Genomic DNA, 18740 nt, shown 5'->3' with positions numbered 1-18740 from the left:
CTAGTGAAACTTCTGCATTGTAGTGGGACGGCCCAGGTGTTGCCGAGGTTGTTTGGGATACGCTGCAGAAGTTTCGCTGAGAAGCTCGTACACATCCTCCAAAGGCCACGATCTCTCCCCGTGCGATTTCCAAATCACTGCTGGAGCCGTGAAGAAAGATGCTGGTGGCCGTCAATTTGCTTCGGGGTACAATTATGGTTGCGTATGCAGCTGCAAACATTTTTCCACGAAGGCATTGACTTTCTTTTCTCACAGTGAGATAAATGAATTAACTTCAATGGCGATTACTTCTGAAACAATAAACATTTTATTTACTTTTTTGCTTCTGTCCCGTTTTCATTTGACTACCGCTTATAAACGAGTATATACAAAAACGTTCACATTAAACACCCATTAATGATGCATCAGAGCATAATAGAAAAATAGAGAGAGACAGGGGATTCCGGAGTGGAGAGGGTCCCCCCCCCCCCCCTCCCCCCCGCCGTTGCTCTCCCTCCGCTGGAAGAGCGGGAGCCACAAAATGAAGTAGGGGTTGGACCGTCTTCCTCACGCTCAGACCATAGCAGGTGTACTCTGTACAATTCACGTGTCCAAACCTCCGCTACATGAACGTTACCGGCATTTCATGGCTCGGCCTGCGTCACTTTTCTAAAATTTTCGAGGCAGTAATGTCCGTGGGTGAATGAATTTCTTGAATAAACCCAACATTTCGTCTTCATCTGCAGTGACCATCTTCATGGGGGGAGGTATATTGTGTATAGGACCGCTTGACACCCTGACTCGCTACTGACTGTAGTAAAAGCTCGTTCCACGTTCCCTGTTCAGAGTCAAATATCAGATGCATTCAAAACTCGAGCGCTGTTGGCAGTAGTGCTGTTGCTATCTCTCCACAATGGCTGACTGGTGCACGTCTTCTTCAGCGCTAGAATTCAGATATCGTTGAGTTTTACGCCTTATCCCTTCCGACTAACATCATTGGCGTGTTTAGCAGTCTCTGCAGCGTTTGATGATGTAAAATGGTGCAAGACGTTCGAAATTCTAGGAAAATGCGTGCAGGCTATAGGGAAACATAGGTAATGTAAAATATTTGTACGAACAGAGACGGAAGAATAACAATAGAAGAAGAAGGACGGAATGCTCGGATTAAAAAGAGTGTAAGACGAGGATGTTACCTCCTTCCCCCACTGTTCAGTCTGTACACCGAGGAAGCAATCAAGGAGAAGGAGATAGAACCTGAGGTCAGAAATGGAAATAAAATTCAGGATGGAAGAGTATTTATCGTAAGATTCAGTGATGACACCGGCAACCTCATTGAAACCGAGGCAGAATTAGGGACAAACGGAATGGAATGAACAGTCTACCGTGCACAGAATATGGATCAAAGCTAAACCGAAGAAAGACGAAAGTAATGACGAGAAGCACAGATGAAATTAGTGATAAATGTAACATAAATGTCGGGGAGTGAGAAGCACACGAAGTGAAGGAATTCTGCTACGCCGACCGCGGAGGCCGAGCGGTTCTAGGTGCTACAGTCTGGAACCGCGCGACCGCTACGGTCACAGGTTCGAATCCTGCCTCGGGCATGGATGTGTGTGATGTCCTTCGGTTAATTAGGTTTAAGTAGTTCTATGTTCTAGGGGACTGATGACTTTAGAAGTTAAGTCCCATAGTGCTCAGAGCCATTTGAACCAATTCTGCTGCGCTGGAAGCAAGGTAACTGGTGACAGACGAAGTAAGGAGAGCACAAGGAGCAGATTAGCACAGGCAGAGAGGACATTTGTTGTGAAAAGAAGTGTGCTAGTGTCAAACATTCGCTTCAATTTGAGGTAGAAATTTCTGAGAATATATATCTGGAGGGCAGCATTGTACGAAAGTGAATCGTAGACTAGAGAAAACGAAAAAGAATTTACGCGTTTTAGTTGTGGTGCTATAGAAGAACGTAGAAAATCGGGTGGACTGATAAGATAAAAAAAATGAAGAGGTTCTTCGAAGAATCGGCAAGGGAAAAAAATTCGAAAATACTGGCAAGAACAAGCGACATTATGCTAGGGCATGTCTTAAGATATAAAACAATAACTCCCTGGCAGATTAAAACTGTGTGCCGGACCGAGACTCGAACTCGGAACCTATGCATTTCGCGGGCAAGTGTTCTACCATCTGAGCTACCCAAGCACGACTCACGCCCCGTCCTCACAGCTTTACTTTCGCCAGTACCTCATCTCCTACTTTCTAAATTTCACAGAAGCTCTCCTGCGATCCTTGCAGAACTAGCACTCCTGAAAGAAAGGATACAGCGGAGACATGGCTTAGCCACAGCCTGGGGGATGTTTCCAGAATGAGATTTTCACTCTGCAGCGGAGTGTGCGCTGATATGAAGCTTCCTGGCAGATTAAAACTGTGTGCCGGACCGAGACTCGAACTCGGGACCTTTGCCTTTCGCGGGCAAGTGCTCTACCATCTGAGTTACCCAAGCACGACTCACGCCCCGTCCTCACAGCTTTACTTACGCCAGTACCTCGTATCCTACTTTCCAAACATCACAGAAGCTCTCCTGCGATATCCTTTCTTTCAGGAGTACTAGTTCTGCAAGGTCGGCAGGAGAGCTTCTGTGATGTTTGGAAAGTAGGAAACGAGGTATTGGCGGAAGTAAATCTGTGAGGACGGGGTGTGAGTCGTGCTTGGGTTGCTCAGATGGTAGAACACTTGTCCGCGAAAGGCATAGGTTCCGAGTTCGAATCTCGGTCCGGCACACAATCTGCCAGGAAGCTTCATATCAGCGCACTCTCCGCTGCAGAGTGAAAATCTGATTCAAATAACTTCCATAGCATTAGAGGGAGTTGTGGAGTGTAAAAACTGTAAGAGAGGACAGAGATAGGAATACATCGAACAAGTAATTGACGATGTTGGGTGCAACTGTTAAAATGAAGTGAAGAGTTTGACAGGGGGAAGGAAATTATGGCAAGCCGCGTCAAAGCAGAGGAATAATAACCCCCTCCCCTCCTCAAAAAAGGAAGTAAATTGCCTATCTGTGTAGCCTAACTTAATACCCGTCCGTCGCAGCCGTCAGGTGGGGACAAACAGACTGGACCAGCTGATGTGGAGCGCGCTTCGCAGCCAGCAGACCACCAGACACGCCTCGGTAAGACAGGACTGGCTATGCGGAGAGGTCACAGACGTTGTCAAACGGCACAGTAGTTTTAAATGGAAAGAGGAGAGCGTGAGGCTGAATGGTGCCTGCGTTCCGGTGCCGAGAAAACTAAGTACCAGTCTGCCACCGTGGGACGTCAACATTAGCGCGCGACAACAGCCGACCCTACTCCCCAGCGATATCGTGAGAACCGTAGACGAAGAGAAACGGGAAGATGTCTTCCGGGGAGTATCTGACACTGCAGACTGTTAACGAAGGTAAGAACATACGGAATTTGTTCCCAGATATGCGTGTGGCTCGAAGACTTCTCAAGTAATAGCATGCAGTGCGTTGTCGTCCGCGTCGGTGTTCATCAGACACGAGGGTATCGTATGGAGTGCCACAGGGGACGTGCGACAGGACCGCTACTGTTTTCCGTAAACATAAATGACTGGTGGACAGGGTGAGCAGCAATGTGCAGCTGTTTGCTAACGATGCTGTGGTGCTAGGGAAGTGACTGTAGGAGGATACATCACCTAGACAACATTTCTAATTGGTGTGATGGTTCAAATGGTTCAAATGGCTCTGAGCACTATGGGACTCAACATCTGTGGTCATAAGTCCCCTAGAACTTAGAACTACTTAAACCTAACTAACCTAAGGACATCACACACATCCATGCCCGAGGCAGGATTCGAACCTGCGACCGTAGCGGTTGCGCGGTTCCGGACTGAGCGCCTAGAACCGCTAGACCACCGCGGCCGGCAATTGGTGTGATGAATGACAGCTTGTTCCGAGTGTAGAAAAATGTCATTTAATGCAAGTGAGTAGGGAAAATGGTCTCATAGTATTCGAATGCAGCATTACTAGCGCGCTACTTTGACACAGTATCTGGGCGTAAGTGATACGAAATGGAACGAGCGTGTAAGGAGCGCAGTAGGGAAGGTGAAAGACCGACTTCGGCTTGTTTGGAGAATTTTCGGAAAGTTCGGTTCATCTGTAAAGGAGACGGCATCTAGAACAATAGTGTGCCCTAGTTTTGAGTACTGCTCGAATATTTGGGGTCTCCAACAGGTAGAATTAAAGGAAGACGTCACGGCAATTCAGAGGCAGGCTGCTAGTTTGTTACGGGGCGGGTCGATCAATACACGAACATTACGGGAACACTATTGAGAAAATTTATAGAACCGCAGTTTCAACTTGGTTGCAGATCGGCTCTAGAGCCGCTAACGTACATTTCGCGCAAGAACCGCGAAGATAAGGGAAATACAAAATTGTTTTTCCCTCGCTCTCTTTGCGAATAGAACAGGAAAGGTATCATCCGGACACAGAGGAAATCGACACACAGATTCTTACAGTGGTGATGGAGGAGAGTGTTGTGACTTGGCAAGACAGCCAAGTCACTATGAGGTGAAGCCGAAAGGCACGCGTTTAAGCTCACGCAGGCTGGCGTGAGGTCTGGAACAGTTAAAGGAGTTGAGTCTAGTAAATAAAGTACGAGGCTTCTGGAATACTTAACTTTAATCCATAAGTGGTGAACATAGCTCTTGACGGTACATGCATCATAAGATAAATAGCAATTGATAATGGCGCCTTGCTAGGTCGTAGCAAATGACGTAGCTGAAGGCTATGCTAACTATCGTCTCGGCAAATGAGAGCGTTATTTGTCAGTGAACCATCGCTAGCAAAGTCGGCTGTACAACTGGGCGAGTGCTAGGAAGTGTCTCTAGACCTGCCGTGTGGCGGCGCTCGGTCTGCAATCACTGACAGTGGCGACACGCGGGTCCGACGTATACTACCGGACCGCGGCCGATTTAAAGGCTACCACCTAGCAAGTGTGGTGTCTGGCGGTGACACCACAGAGAGGCCATGTATTTGTGATGTAAGGACGGAGGACTATCTTGTATTTCTGTTGTCATTTAACCGTAAGGTAAATTGATTTGAGGTCATTTTCCTTAATTTTTAAAAAAAATTTGTTTCTCTCACTATGTTAACACTGTTACTGGATGTTTCGTCAGAAAAACTGTTACTGAATACAAAAAAATGACACATTCAATATATAGCTAATCCGCCCCTGGATCTGCGAATATTTGCGTCTACTTTTAAAATTAAAAAGCTCTTAATGCAATGTTAACATGAAGTGTGACTGTAACTGACTAGATAAAGGACATGCGAAACAGAAACACGTCTCCAGTAGGGCGCCTCTGGCCCACAGCCGCCAAGCGTCGATATTACAGGGTGGGGCAAATAAGAGGGCCCAGAGAACAGCGTTCCGCAGTACAAAGAAACACAACACAGGAACAGTGTAAGTAGGCTGTTTATGTTTTTATGTTGGTTACGCCACGTAGCGCTCTGTATGAAAATCACTGACTGTGCTGTGTGTAGTCTGAGGCTGGTCGGCATTGTTGCAATATTTGCTATTGTAGTGTTGGGCAGTTGGATGTGAAGAGTGCGTAGCGTTGCGCAGTTGGAGGTGAGCCGCCAGCAGTGGTGGATGTGGGGAGTGAGATGGCGGAGTTTTGAGAGCGGATGATTTGGACGTGTGTCCATCAGAGACAGTAAATTTGTAATATTGGATGTCATGAACTGATTATATATATGATGACTTTTGAACATTATTAAGGTAAAAACATTGTTTGTTCTCTATCAACATCTCTCATTTGCTAACTATGCCTATCAGTAGTTAGTGCCTTCAGTAGTTAGAATCCTTTATTTAGCTGGCAGTATTGGCGCTCGCTGTATTGTAGTAGTTCGAGTAACGAAGATTTTTGTGAGGTAAGTGATTCATGAAAGGTATAAGTTATTGTTAGTCAGGGCCATTCTTTTTAGGGATTTTTTGAATGTCAGATTGCGTTGCGCTAAAAATATTGTGTGTCAGTTTAGTGTTGATCAGAATAAGTAAAGAGAGTAATGTCTGAGTACGTTCAGTTTTGCTCAGCTGTTTGAAAAGCAAATAACGTAATGGGTTTACCAGCACAGTCATTCACTAATTTTTCTAAGGGGACGTTTCGACAGAAATACAGTGCTAACCTGACTGTGGCAGATGTTGAAAGTGACCACCACTCTTCTCTTGGCACTTTTGGGCCTTAATCAACAACTTGCTGAGGGTGGATCGTAGCTGGACTGCCGGAATTGCTGCAGTCTCATCCGAAATGTCCAGCTGCAGTTGTTAAAGACTATGAGATCTGTTGGGATGCACTTTAGACTTGAGGGCTCCCCACACAAATTAATCGCACACTGACAGATCAGGTGGTCTGCGTGACCAGCTAGGGTCTGCTAACAACTCTGACAGTCGTGAAGACTGTGTTAATGTGCTCCAAGATCCGGCCCACTGTATGGGCAGTTGCTCCGTGATGTTGGAAGCATCTGTAGGTCTTTTCCTTCTCCGTTAATGCTGCCACAAATGGTTTCAAAATTCTAGCAAAGTAACTCGCCTACGTGAGCGACTGATGAAAGAAGATGGGACCAATAATGCGGAGTGCAGGCACTACACACCATATCGCGACCACCTCGTCATATAATGCGTGTTCTCCGTTGCCCAGAATCTGTGATTCTGTGAGTTGACGTAACCACTCAGGTAAAACCAGGCTTCATCACATATAAAGAAATTTATGCTCAAGCCATTCACTGTTATTCATAATAAAAAAGCAAAACTACTAGGTCATGCAGGCACACAAATATTAGGCAATGACTTATTATCCGACGTGTGTTTTGATGCATGTTACGTACATATGTCGTAAACTGACTGCAAAAATGCAAGGGGCGTTCCCTGCGTATCTTTTACCTCGTTTCATCCGTTTTTCCGCAATTGCTACTGCTGGTGTGCATGCAAAGACAAATTCGTAGCTAAGAATTGCAAACGTTTGAGTGGAAGTTATAGTAGCAAACTGCACTTAAAATGTTAAGAGACATTGTCCTGAACGCGTAATATGTGTTACGTTGTAAATCACTCTGCCACTCAACTAATAATTCGTAATCAGTTGGCTTCAATCAATCACGTAAGAAGCTAATCTGTAACTCGGGCCACGCTGCGGATTAGTATGTCACCATAATCGAGATTATTCGCATTCGAACCTTCTTAATTCTGATAACGGAAGCTTTATTCAAACAATCTGTATTGACTTGACGTTGCAGAACGACAGCTAGCGGCAGGTCTGTATGCTATTACAGGCTGTGGCCATCAGATCACTTACGTCATTACAATTGCTTACAAGTCTAGTCACCAGGCAGCGCTGTCAGCTTTCGGCCTTTCTGATGACGTTATGAAGCGATTGCTCGGAGCCCGCGAGACGCACGAGCATTGCAATGCCTACTTGTGTTATTATAGTGACGTATACACAGAAATATGGCCTTTCATAAAAAGAGGCAGTACAGGTGCGGAAGTATTTCGTAAATTTGTTCCTGTTATTTTTCAGTTGAGCACGGTGGGAAATCATCCTGAGACCTGAAAGCACAAAAGAAATACTCAAGGAAAGGCATTCAGTTTAAAACCCAGAACTTTTTTTGTAAAACCGAATACATTGGAGGAAATGCTCATTAATACCGCTGAATTGACAACAGCATATGGAACTGTAACAGCACCAGTCACTGAAGTCACTCGATTGCATCTCTGCCCCTGGTAACCGAGTGGCGTCCGCTTTTGTAGCGCAGTGGTAGCGTTACTGCCTACCACGCAAGGGGGCTGGGGACTGGGTGTTGTGTAGCCTTCATCATCATTTTCTGCCGGCACGGTAGCTCAGCGTGTTTGGTCAGAGGCTTAGCTGCCCTCTGTAATGAAAAAAACTGAGTTAATCGATCAACGACGAACTTGAACGAGTGTCTTACGACGTCCGCCCCGAACAGATACAAGGAACGAGAGTGACCAGTGATTAAAAAAAAAAAAAAAAAAGTGCTCTGCGCGACGGAATGTCATACCTAACGGCCCGGGTTCGATTCCCGGCTGGGTCGCAGATTTTCTCCGCTAGGGACTGCGTGTTGTGTTGTCCTTGTCATCATCATTTCATCCCCATCGACATGTAAGTCACCGAAGTGGCGTCAATCCGGCGAACGGTCTACCCGACGGGAGGCTCTCGCCACACAGCATTTCCATTTACTTGATTGCATGTTGAAACTGTGATAGTTTTGTATCCCGATTCTGCAACTGCTAAAAAGCAAAATGATGCAAGAACAAAAACCACAGCACTAATCAAACATATTGTTGCTCCTCATTCTGTATCAATTTGCACTTTGGACTTTAAAGTACCCCATTTTTGCGCAGCAGCAACTTATGGCGGCAATCACAAAGCAATGAAATTGTTTCATATTGTTGTTTGGCATTTTAATGCAAGTGAAGGGATAAAAACTAAACTAATTAAACTGGATTATGTGCAAAATTAAACATCGGAGAATTTTATGAAACTGCAATTACTTATCTTTCAAAATGGCCTCATCAACTGTCAGATTTTGACATTTTTGGGTGTCTGACTAAATTAGTGGAATGAGAAGTTGTAGAAAGGACATTGGTTTATTTAAGAGGAAAAGAAGTAGATATTTGTCAATGAGCAATATTTGATCAGTACATGAAGAATTTTATGGCTTTAAAAGCTTCAGAGGATAATTGGAAGTCAGTATTACGTGCCCAGGACAAATAGTTGGAATTTTTCAGAAATATAGAGATCAGCTTTCAGAAGTCAGAATTGCTAAAGATATGCGGATATATGTCTCCATTTGTAGCACATAATTCTATTGTTGAGAGAAATATTTCAATAATGCGAGCTTAGGGAATGAGGAACGGAATCGTTCGGATGCATCAACAACTTAGAGCGTCTTACAGTGTATGTATGACTTTCAGATAAGGTGTGCAGAGTTTTGTAATTATGTGAGTGAAAGAAACGATCTAAAAGCTGTCAAATCATCTGAGAGGTACGACTGGTCCATAAAATAGTGTAAAAGTTGTGTACGTTATACTTTGTTGTCTTTAAATATATTTATACAGGTATTATGCTCAGTAGTGATGCTTAGATTAATTTTCGGAGGCGTTTGAAGTCCCTGCGTACACTTATGACTGAATTTTCGTGGGTTTTGTCTCGATTTTAGCACCGACATTTATGGCAATTCTACATGGCTGATATTGTCGAATTACAATACAGTTCAACAAAAAAACCTCTGTTCAGTTCTCTGTCTTTATGTCGCCAAGAAACTATTTATAATCGCACCTTTCCCGTCATCAGCGAGCAACGGACCGTCTCACCATTAGGAATGCAATCGCTCTGCTGCCTTGTGCAGTCGCGCGGCCAGGTAATCGGGCCGCTGCTCACGCGGCCTTACAGGGGGAGGCCGCCAATTGTGAAATTCAGATTCGATTCATACTGCGCATAATAAAAGCTCATGGCCAGAGGTGTAATGTGGCAAAGCACCAAGATGCACTTCTCAGCCGTTGTCGAGAAAATCGACAGTTAAAAGAAACCGTTGCGGTGAAATACTCTCTACGATTAATAGTTTTCTACAGCGTCGTGGCGCAGCTGTCAGCGCTCGGGTTCGTAATCCGAAGGTCGCCGGATCGAATCTCGCGTCATGCAATTTCTTTTATCATTAGTTTTTTGTAATTCAAATATATATATATATATATAACTATTAATGAATTGCTTATGCATGTTGGTGAAGGCGGATCGCTCTCCAATTGTACCGCCTCCATTTTTCCGTTTTTTTAACAGGGTGTACCAAAGCTCTCCCGTCCGCACTGTTTTTCGACGATGTTATGAGTTACGCTAGGGACCGCATCTACCTTCTTTCGAAGTTAGCAGGCAACTACGCTGTGACGCGGCGGCTCGTTTCGGCCCATTCAAGATCTGTCCTTCAAGTGTAACGAGCGAGTAACGGAGTTTATATTTCATACCTGCCACAGCGAATTTGTCTTCGTGGGGTCTCTATTCTAATTCGAACGTTTGACTTACGCTATACGTATTCGTTTCGGAATATCGTGTCTACGTCTTCCGTTAACTATACCGTCTATACGTGGTTCACATTATGAAGACAATTAATAACATTTGTGAAATACAACTTTGTTTGCGGAAAACATAATGATGTTCGAAGTCGCCAGTTTTTCCACGACAAACGACTTTCAACAACTTATTATATGCATAATTGTTGCAACTGATTGCCGGGAATTATATATATATATATATATATATATATATATATATACGTGTGTGTGTGCGCGCGTATATATGTATATATATATATATACACATTTGAATTACAAAAAACAAATACTAAAAAAAAAGTTGCATGGTGCGAGATTCGATCCGGCGACCTTCGGATTACGAACCCGAGCGCTTACCGCTGCGCCACGACGCTGTAGAAAACTATTAATCGTAGAGAGTATTTCACCGCAACGGTTTCTTTTAACTGTCGATTTTCTCGACAACGGCTGAGAAGTGCATCTTGGTGCTTTGCCACATTACACCTCTGGCCATGAGCTTTTATTATGCGCAGTATGAATCGAATCTGAATTTCACAATTGGCGGCCTCCCCTTCTTAGTCTTTAAGCTCGGCGGCACTCACCACAGCACAGCCGAGAAGAGAGGGCCTCCGGTCACGTTCTCTGTCCTCGCTGCCGTCGCCCCACTGCGGTACGGCACGGGACTCAGCGCAAGCAGCGGACAGTGGGGCTTCTGATCCGATAAGCGCCGAGCCGGCCGCCCGTCCCGTGCCACTTCCACTTCACTATCCGCCGCACGCCTGCATCGGCCCCACGACTGCTCTGCCGTGTACACCAGAGTATCTATCACACTAGGACACAGTGTCATTAGTATTATTGTCAACAGTATTGCGGTTTTGCATAAAATGAAGCAGGGGCGACGCGTGGTAGTAACTGCTATAGTCGCCGATTACAAAAAAAAAAAAAAAAAAAAATGGTTCAAATGGCTCTGAGCCCTATGGGACTTAACAGCTGAGGTCATCAGTCACCTAGAACATAGATCTACTTAAACCCAACTTGCGTATGGACATCACACGCATCCATGCCCGAGGCAGGATTCAACCTGCGACCGTAGTGGTCGCGCGGTTCCAGACTGTAGCGCCTAGAACCGCTCGGCCACACCGGCCGGCCGCCGATTACAGTAATGCCGTCCGTACACGGGACATGGCGATCTACGAGTTGTCACTTCCTGCTGTTACACGCTGAGAAGCCGTTTCGTCGCCTGAAACACAAAATAAGTTCTGCGATATTAGGCAACGTGTCACGTAATGCAGAACCAATAGGAAGCAAGAACGCTCTCTATGTCACATGGGAAGGACCCAAATGACAGTCACTGAAATTGAGCATGTTGAGCTCAGTTGCATGTTGTGGCACCGGGTGGTCAATTTTGTTCTCGGGAGCAGTTTCCAGTGGTCACTCATCCTGGCGGACAGCTGGTTGGTAGTCATACCAATATAATAAGCTGTGCAGTGTTTGCAGCACAGTTAGACGCCATACTGCATCTAGTTGAACAGAAGCTTGTATTCGATGGCTGTTGTGTTATACGTTACACCCTATAAATACATATATGCTCTTTCTAAGCACCAGCACGTTGAATGTTTCGAGAACGAATCGTTATTGGTACGATTTGTTGTAATAAAATGACGGGAAAGTTCATTGTTGCTGTTGTGGTCATCAGTTCAGAGACTGGTTTGATCCAGCTCTCCATGCTACTCTATCCTGTGCAAGCTTCTTCATCTCCCAGTACCTATTGCAACCTACATCTTTCTGAATCTCCTTAACGTATTCATCTCTTGGTCTCGCTCTACTATTTTTACCCTCCAGTACTAAATTGGTGATCCCTTGATGCCTCAGAACATGTCCTACCAACCGATCCCTTCTTCTAGTCAAGTTGTGCCACAAATTTCTGCTCTCACCAATTCTACCCAATACCTCCTCATTAGTTATGTGATCTACCCATCTAATCTTCAGCATTCTTCTGTAGCACCACATTTCGAAAGGTTCCGTTCTCTTCTTGTCTAAACTATTTATCGTCCACGTTTCACTTCCATACATGGCTACACTCCACACAAATACTTTCAGAAACGACTTCCTGACACTTATATCTATACTCGATGTTAACAGATATCTCTTCTTCAGAAACGATTTCCTTGCCATTGCCAGTCTACATTTATATCCTCTCTACTTCGACCATCATCAGTTATTTTACTCCCCAAATAGCAAAACTCATTTACTACTTTAAGTGTCTCATTTCCCAATCTAATTCCCTCAGCATCACCCGATTTAATTCGACTACATTCCATTATCCTCGTTTTGCTATTGTTGATGTTCATGTTATATTATCCTTTCAAGACACTGTCCATTCCGTTCAACTGCTCTTCCAGGTCCTTTGATGCAAACATAGTACATTGTAGAAGTGTACTGGAAAGGCCGTGGAGACATCCATTTGAAGGACTTAGTTTTGAGGAGAAAAGTGACGTGACCAAACTTGGACGGCCTACACCAAATCTTCCATATTTAAATACAGTAACTAACATTTTCAAGAATCTACGTACTCCTCTTACAAATGGTTATGTGATTGTAAAGAGAGACAAAATTTACACTGTTGTCTTGTCTGACATCCAGTGATCTCAGTGAAGCAGTACCTGAAGCTTCAAGACCAATGAAATTAATTTTAACCGTTCCTGCAACCAAAGCTTCAGCAGAAAGATAATTTTCGGCGTTGAAGAGAATCGAATCTTATCTTCCAAATACACAATCGCAAACTAGCTTTTCTCATTTAGCTTTGCTGTCCCTTGAAAAACGATTGCTGAGTTCCAATCAACAAGTGTCTCTCTAGTATTCCGTGACTGAAATTTTCGGCAGGAAGGATTGCAGAATTGACCTCAAATACAAATAAAACTGTGAGTACTGGAGCTTTTGATATCGTTCTTATTCATGTTGGTACGATAACAGGTATCGCGCAGTAGGCCTAATCCTCACGAGGTTGGGCATTGTACTTTCATAGACGGCATTGTTAAGGGCGTGATGCGCCGCAGTAACGGATAATCGGAAGGAGTAATATAATAATAACGACAGTGAAAATAATAATAATTATTATTATTATGATCATTATTGACATCATAAACAGAGGCTTCACCCAAATATATATCTAAGCAATTTCAGATTTACATATGTTCCACAATTTTGCACACTATTATGTGTCAACATCTCATCGCGTCGCGCTGTGTCGCGTCGCCGTCATGATGCTCTCAGCTTTCGTCCCTATTGATGTATCATTGCTAAGCCGTTGCGTGGCGTCGTAGTACTAGAAACGAACACGATGGTAGAAACAGTGAGGTATAGATAATCCTGTCAGCCAAAGATATTGTATAAGAAATACCAAACTACAAAAGTAGATTGTTACGTCATAGTAAAATTATGATGCCTACAAGCGAAGACAATGTATTTGTAGCACACCTCTAAGGAAGGGCGAGCAGTGTCTGCGACAAGCCGCCGCGAAAATCGTGTCGCCTGCTGATCAGGCTAGAGCGCGCCGACGTGTGGCTGTGTAGCCGCGGACACAGTGCCCAGCAGTGGCCGAGAATGTTGTGTGGCTGGCCGGGAGAACGGCAAACAGATCCCAAGACGTAGGCGCAAACACACACCGTTCTCTCACTGTGTTCGTTGGATGATGCCCGTGCGGTATGAATACCCTAGCACAGCGCCGATTACGTAGGAAGAAGTGTAGACTTGCAGAACCACTGGCTTAGCAGAGTGAAAATGCACTAAACATCTGTCACTAAGCAAGGCACTTTTGAGTTTCTGAAAAGGGCGGTGACACAGTTTTGGTCCACACCAAAGGCATATTTTTCCGATGCAAGCGATGCAATGGAACCGCGATATGAGCGGCATTCTATATGAACCGTATGTAGTACGCCATCTTGCTAGTACTCACTGTGGTTCAGACACATTGCGAGGAACAAGCAGGTCAGGGATTACAAGAAATGAGACTGGAGGGGGTGCACACCCTGACTGTTAATCTAATGACCTAAGTACTGTAGCTCAGCTTGAAAAAGAGGCACACTTTTCGAGACGACACTTGAGTCCTGCTTCTAACAACACTCGAAAAAGAGTACGCAAATTGGCAATGTGTTCCTCTGGTTTACGACCAGAGGCGAGAATACCATCAGGGTAGTTTGAACAAAGTGGCACTTTTGCAATCAGCTGTTCCGAGTTAACGTTGAAAAATGGCGGCAGCGGAAGCACTGCTGGAGGGCAAACGCAAGTACTTGACCAGTCCTAAGTGTGTGTTTACAACAAGCACTTTGTGATTCTTCATCCAATGGAATCTGCAAGTAGGCATCACTCATATTATTTTAGAAAAGTAACGTCCTGCACCAACCCAGTCTATGAGTTCCTCAGGGCGAGATAACGGTTAAGTGTCAACTACTGTCTGTGGGTTGGCTGTAGACTTCAAGTCAACACAGACGCAAATGCGACCAGAAGGCTTAGTCGACAGACCTAGAGGACTTGCCCATTGACTAGCTTAAATGGGAGCAGATACATCATTATCTTGCAATTTTTTCAATTCACTGTCTACTATGTCTCTTAAAGCAATTGGAACAGGACGACCCCGGAAAAACTTATGCTGCAAATTGTCTTTCAATGTAACATGCGCTACACAGTTATTAGCATTTCCAATTCCTTCTGAAAATAGTTCAGGAAATTCTTTAAGCACGCTAGCTACTCTGTCTTTCAGTTCAAAAGCAGACACTGAAAGGAAGCAAAGTCCAAACAAGTCAAAGGCCTCTAAACCGAAAACGTTCTTTCTCTCTTTCTTGACATCTATACAGTAACATTCACTGTCCTAGTGTGAGGTTTGTAACTGGAAGGCAAACTACACTGTCCAGGCACTGGAATTTCCCGTCCGTTGTAAGCAAGAGGTGCATGCTAGATTTTGAAAGGCATGGTGACCCTAACTGTTCGTATGCAGCACGATTAAGCAAAGTTACTGAGACACCTGTGTCTAACTGAAAGTTCACACGACGGCCAGCAATTCGTAATGAGCATAATAGTTTGTTAGAACATCGCTGCACAGCACTAGGGCGAGAAGGAGGCACAGTCTTAATCTTACTTTTGTCAGCACCTGTTGTAGGTTTTGAAAAGAAAGCGTTCACTGCACGTGTACAAGCCTTGTTTTTCTGGGACCGCCCACAATTGACGTTTTTATGCCGTTGCAAACAGACTGCTTGGACATGGCCTGTTTTCCACATGTGTAACACATTGCGTTACGTGATGGGCAATATTGTCTTTTATGGCGAGCAAAACATCTAGGGCAAGACTTCACAGGCCTGTTGACATGCCTACGTGGCTGTCCGCTGCGGCTGTGTAAGCGGTCGTTGTTGTGGCTGCTTGGTGTGGTCGCGAATAAGGGGCGATTCTACCCGACAAATCGGGGTCTGGTCAAACTTATCGGCCGCTATGGGTGACGAATAATGTTGATTTGCAATACTCGACGAAGTGATGGATCAGAGTATTTTACGATCTGTTCTCGTATTCTGCTATCTGGGACAATGAGCGTTATTGCTTTCCGTATCATTAAATCACTGTAAAAGTTGCCACAACTACTCTTAAATTTACGTTTCCTAGTCATTAAGGCTGTGTACCAGTGGCATTCTCTATGTTCCAGCTTTTTCTGCAGGCAAAAGAAATTATATCTGGCTGCATCTATTTGTTCTTGCAGGTTACAATATCGAGTTAATGCGGCGAGTACTTGATGAGTTCGTCGGGGGAAGCGGCTGGAATAGTTTTTGTATTAACCTGAACACTGGGGACCCCGCAATCTAAAGGAAGTATTGCAACTTAACAGTACCTTGTACACGATGAACTTGACAATGAGCTTGGAACTGAGTGAGGTATTCAGTCCATCTCTCCTTTGTTTCCTTAAACTGCCGAAACGCTGATATGCTGGGCGTCAGCAGTAGTGGGGCAAGGTTCGTACAACGACACACTGCATTATTGCCAAATTTATTCAAGATGGCGGCGATGAAGTCATCCAAGATGGAGGCATGTAGACTTGGCAACAGCCCATACCGTCATCCAAGATGGCGGATTTTAGCGGGAAACAAGGCCAATTGTGCTATGTCAACTAACCTAACCTTCAGAAAAATGGCGGGAATTTTGAATTTTGGCGGGAAAATAAACCAAGTGTGCTATTTCCACTAACCCAAGCCTCCAAAAGAAAAAATGGCGAGAAGTTTGAATTCCAACAGGGCAATGCATGCAAAACCATACTTGTCTTTATTATTATTCATTATCATTTATTATTATTTATTATTATTGACCTGCCTCCACTAGAAAATTCCCTCCAAATTCAAATTCCAACACGATTTTGGCTGGAAAACTTTACTTTTGTTTATTATTATTCATTATCATTTATTAACATTCATAATCATTATCATTTATTATTATTATTATTTATTATTATAGGCCTACCTCCACTAGAAAATTGCCCCAAATTCAAATTCCAACATGATAATGTCTCGAAAACTGTACTTCTATTTATTATTATCATTTATTATTTATTCAAGATGTCCGATTTTCTCGGCGAGAAAGCCATTTTCCTCACATCCATAACAAAAATTTATCACAAGTTCAAATCCCAACACCATAATCGTTCACACGTACGAACTTTCTCCCTCATTTATCATTTTTCACTGGTAACCTATCAGAATCGCGTCGAATAATAAACTGCACTTATAGTAACCTAAGTCACGTCCTTTGATTTTGCAGGCGGGAAGGAAGGGACTGAAGACTTTATTTCAAGCAGTACGGTCATCACTTGTTCTCCAACACAATCAGCACACATCTTTGATATCGCAGTGCAGTCACCACGACGTCTGCGCTCCAACTGAATTAGTTCAAATCCTCGCCACGCCCTGGCCAGCGCGCGGTGCCACTGCCGACGCCTGTCACGTGAGGCGGTCTCTCGTGCTGGACTGCCGGTACGCTGGGGGTGAGCCCAGTGATCGCTCCCACGTCGTAAGCATGTTTCCACTGGACACGCTGGAACTTGCCGAGTTTGACGTCACAGCAGTCCCTTGTCCGCTCACCACGTGTATTCGTCGCCTCCGCACATTTCCCGTCAAAATTGTATGCCTCGGAGCTGAATCACACAACGGTCGGCCATTCCCTGCCATACTTTTGGCGCCAAAGTTTGTTTTCCGGGGCACATTCAAACCTGTCGATGCCGACAGCTCACCGTCCACCATGTGTCCTTGTGCGAGAGAGAACACAGTGCTACAATTTTGGCGGCAAAGTTTGCTCGACAGTGGAATCCACCATGAATGTATAACAGCACGTGTGTTCGGCACTAGAACGCTCGCTAATTGACTCTCTCTCGCGTGCGCGTTATAACTGGACAATCGCTGCGCCGCCATCCCGCTTACGTCACACACCCTCCATACACGCAACGGATATAGTTTTCTGTAAATATGCTAACTCCCACATCGCTCATCAAACCCATCAATTACCTAAGTACTTAATTCCATTTCAGTTTTAATCAGATTAAATAATTCAATTTACAATTTCATATACGTAACAAAGGTGTTCAACTACCTAACTTCAACTACTTTTCAAGGACCAGACAGCCACCTCTTCCTAGGAACCAGCGCCGAGTTTGAATTCTGGCAGTAAAGAAAGATCACTTCCGCTTTCTCTACCAACCTAACAAAATTGTTGGAAAGAAAGGACACTTGTACTAACCTCAGCCACCCGACCTCCACTTCCTCGTAGGGACGAGCGCCAAGTTTGAAATCTGCCAGTAAACAAAGCTCACTTGCACTTCTGCCAGCAACCTAAGAAAATTGTTGCAAACAAAGCTCATCACCACTAAACTATGCCACCAGCACTCAACCTCTTCCTACACATTTGAGTGAAAGGACTCACCCTACACTAGGCCCATGGATGCAGGAACCAATATACTTTATTTAGGAATGGGGTATATGTATCACACCGACATGTTCCACGCCATACAGACCTGCAAAACACTCCTACATAACTCATTTATAATGCTCCAGACATACGCTTGCTAATTGTAAAAGTTAAAAATAACTCATAGCACAGCCTACAGACATGCGAACCTCTCGTAAATAATGCAAAACATTTACGTCCAAATAGCCAAACAACTCCTAATTTTCGGAAATAATTACAGTCCATAGGCTCATGGAAGGAGGAAAGAGTGTACTTTATTTATTTGGGACATATCTTTTTGAAACTTTTGCATCTCATAGGTTTCGATATGTACAGCTGACATAAGTCAGGTTCTGAACTCCAGTAGTGCACAACGCGTGGCAACACAACCACACCCATCAAGATATTCATTCAAATCCAGACCTCTAACTCCTCTATAGATAAATTTGTCCAGTTATTTGTTGACTCAGTCACAGTCTGAACAGATTGCAGTTTTTGCGCAAAAACCACTCAGACTGCACTGTGCTGCTCGGGGAAGTAAGGAAGGACTGCACTCGATTAATTTGGAGCCCTTTTATTTAGTCATAGAGTATATTTGTCACAAAACACCCGCACTGATCCGACTGTGGTCATCTGACACAGGCCACAAACATGTAAACAACTCCTAATTTCACCACACAATAGCAAACAGCTCCTAAATAA

The 18740-nt window shown here is 44.3% G+C and overlaps 1 protein-coding gene across 1 annotated transcript in view; it reads right to left on the bottom strand.

Moving 5' to 3' along the window:
• LOC126418878 (lysocardiolipin acyltransferase 1-like) overlaps positions 1-10721 on the bottom strand; it is a 353082-nt gene extending 342361 nt beyond the window's left edge. The window contains exon 1 of the mRNA XM_050085877.1: positions 10670-10721. The gene's annotated coding sequence lies outside the window, so the exon portion shown is untranslated. The remainder of the gene's footprint in view (positions 1-10669) is intronic.
• Positions 10722-18740: the final 8019 nt, after the last annotated feature.

This window comes from Schistocerca serialis, chromosome 9 (assembly GCF_023864345.2).
Source record: "Schistocerca serialis cubense isolate TAMUIC-IGC-003099 chromosome 9, iqSchSeri2.2, whole genome shotgun sequence".
Taxonomy (NCBI): domain Eukaryota; kingdom Metazoa; phylum Arthropoda; class Insecta; order Orthoptera; family Acrididae; genus Schistocerca; species Schistocerca serialis.
The sequence above is the reverse complement of the archived record's forward strand: the minus strand, read 5'-3'. Positions and strand labels throughout refer to the sequence as shown.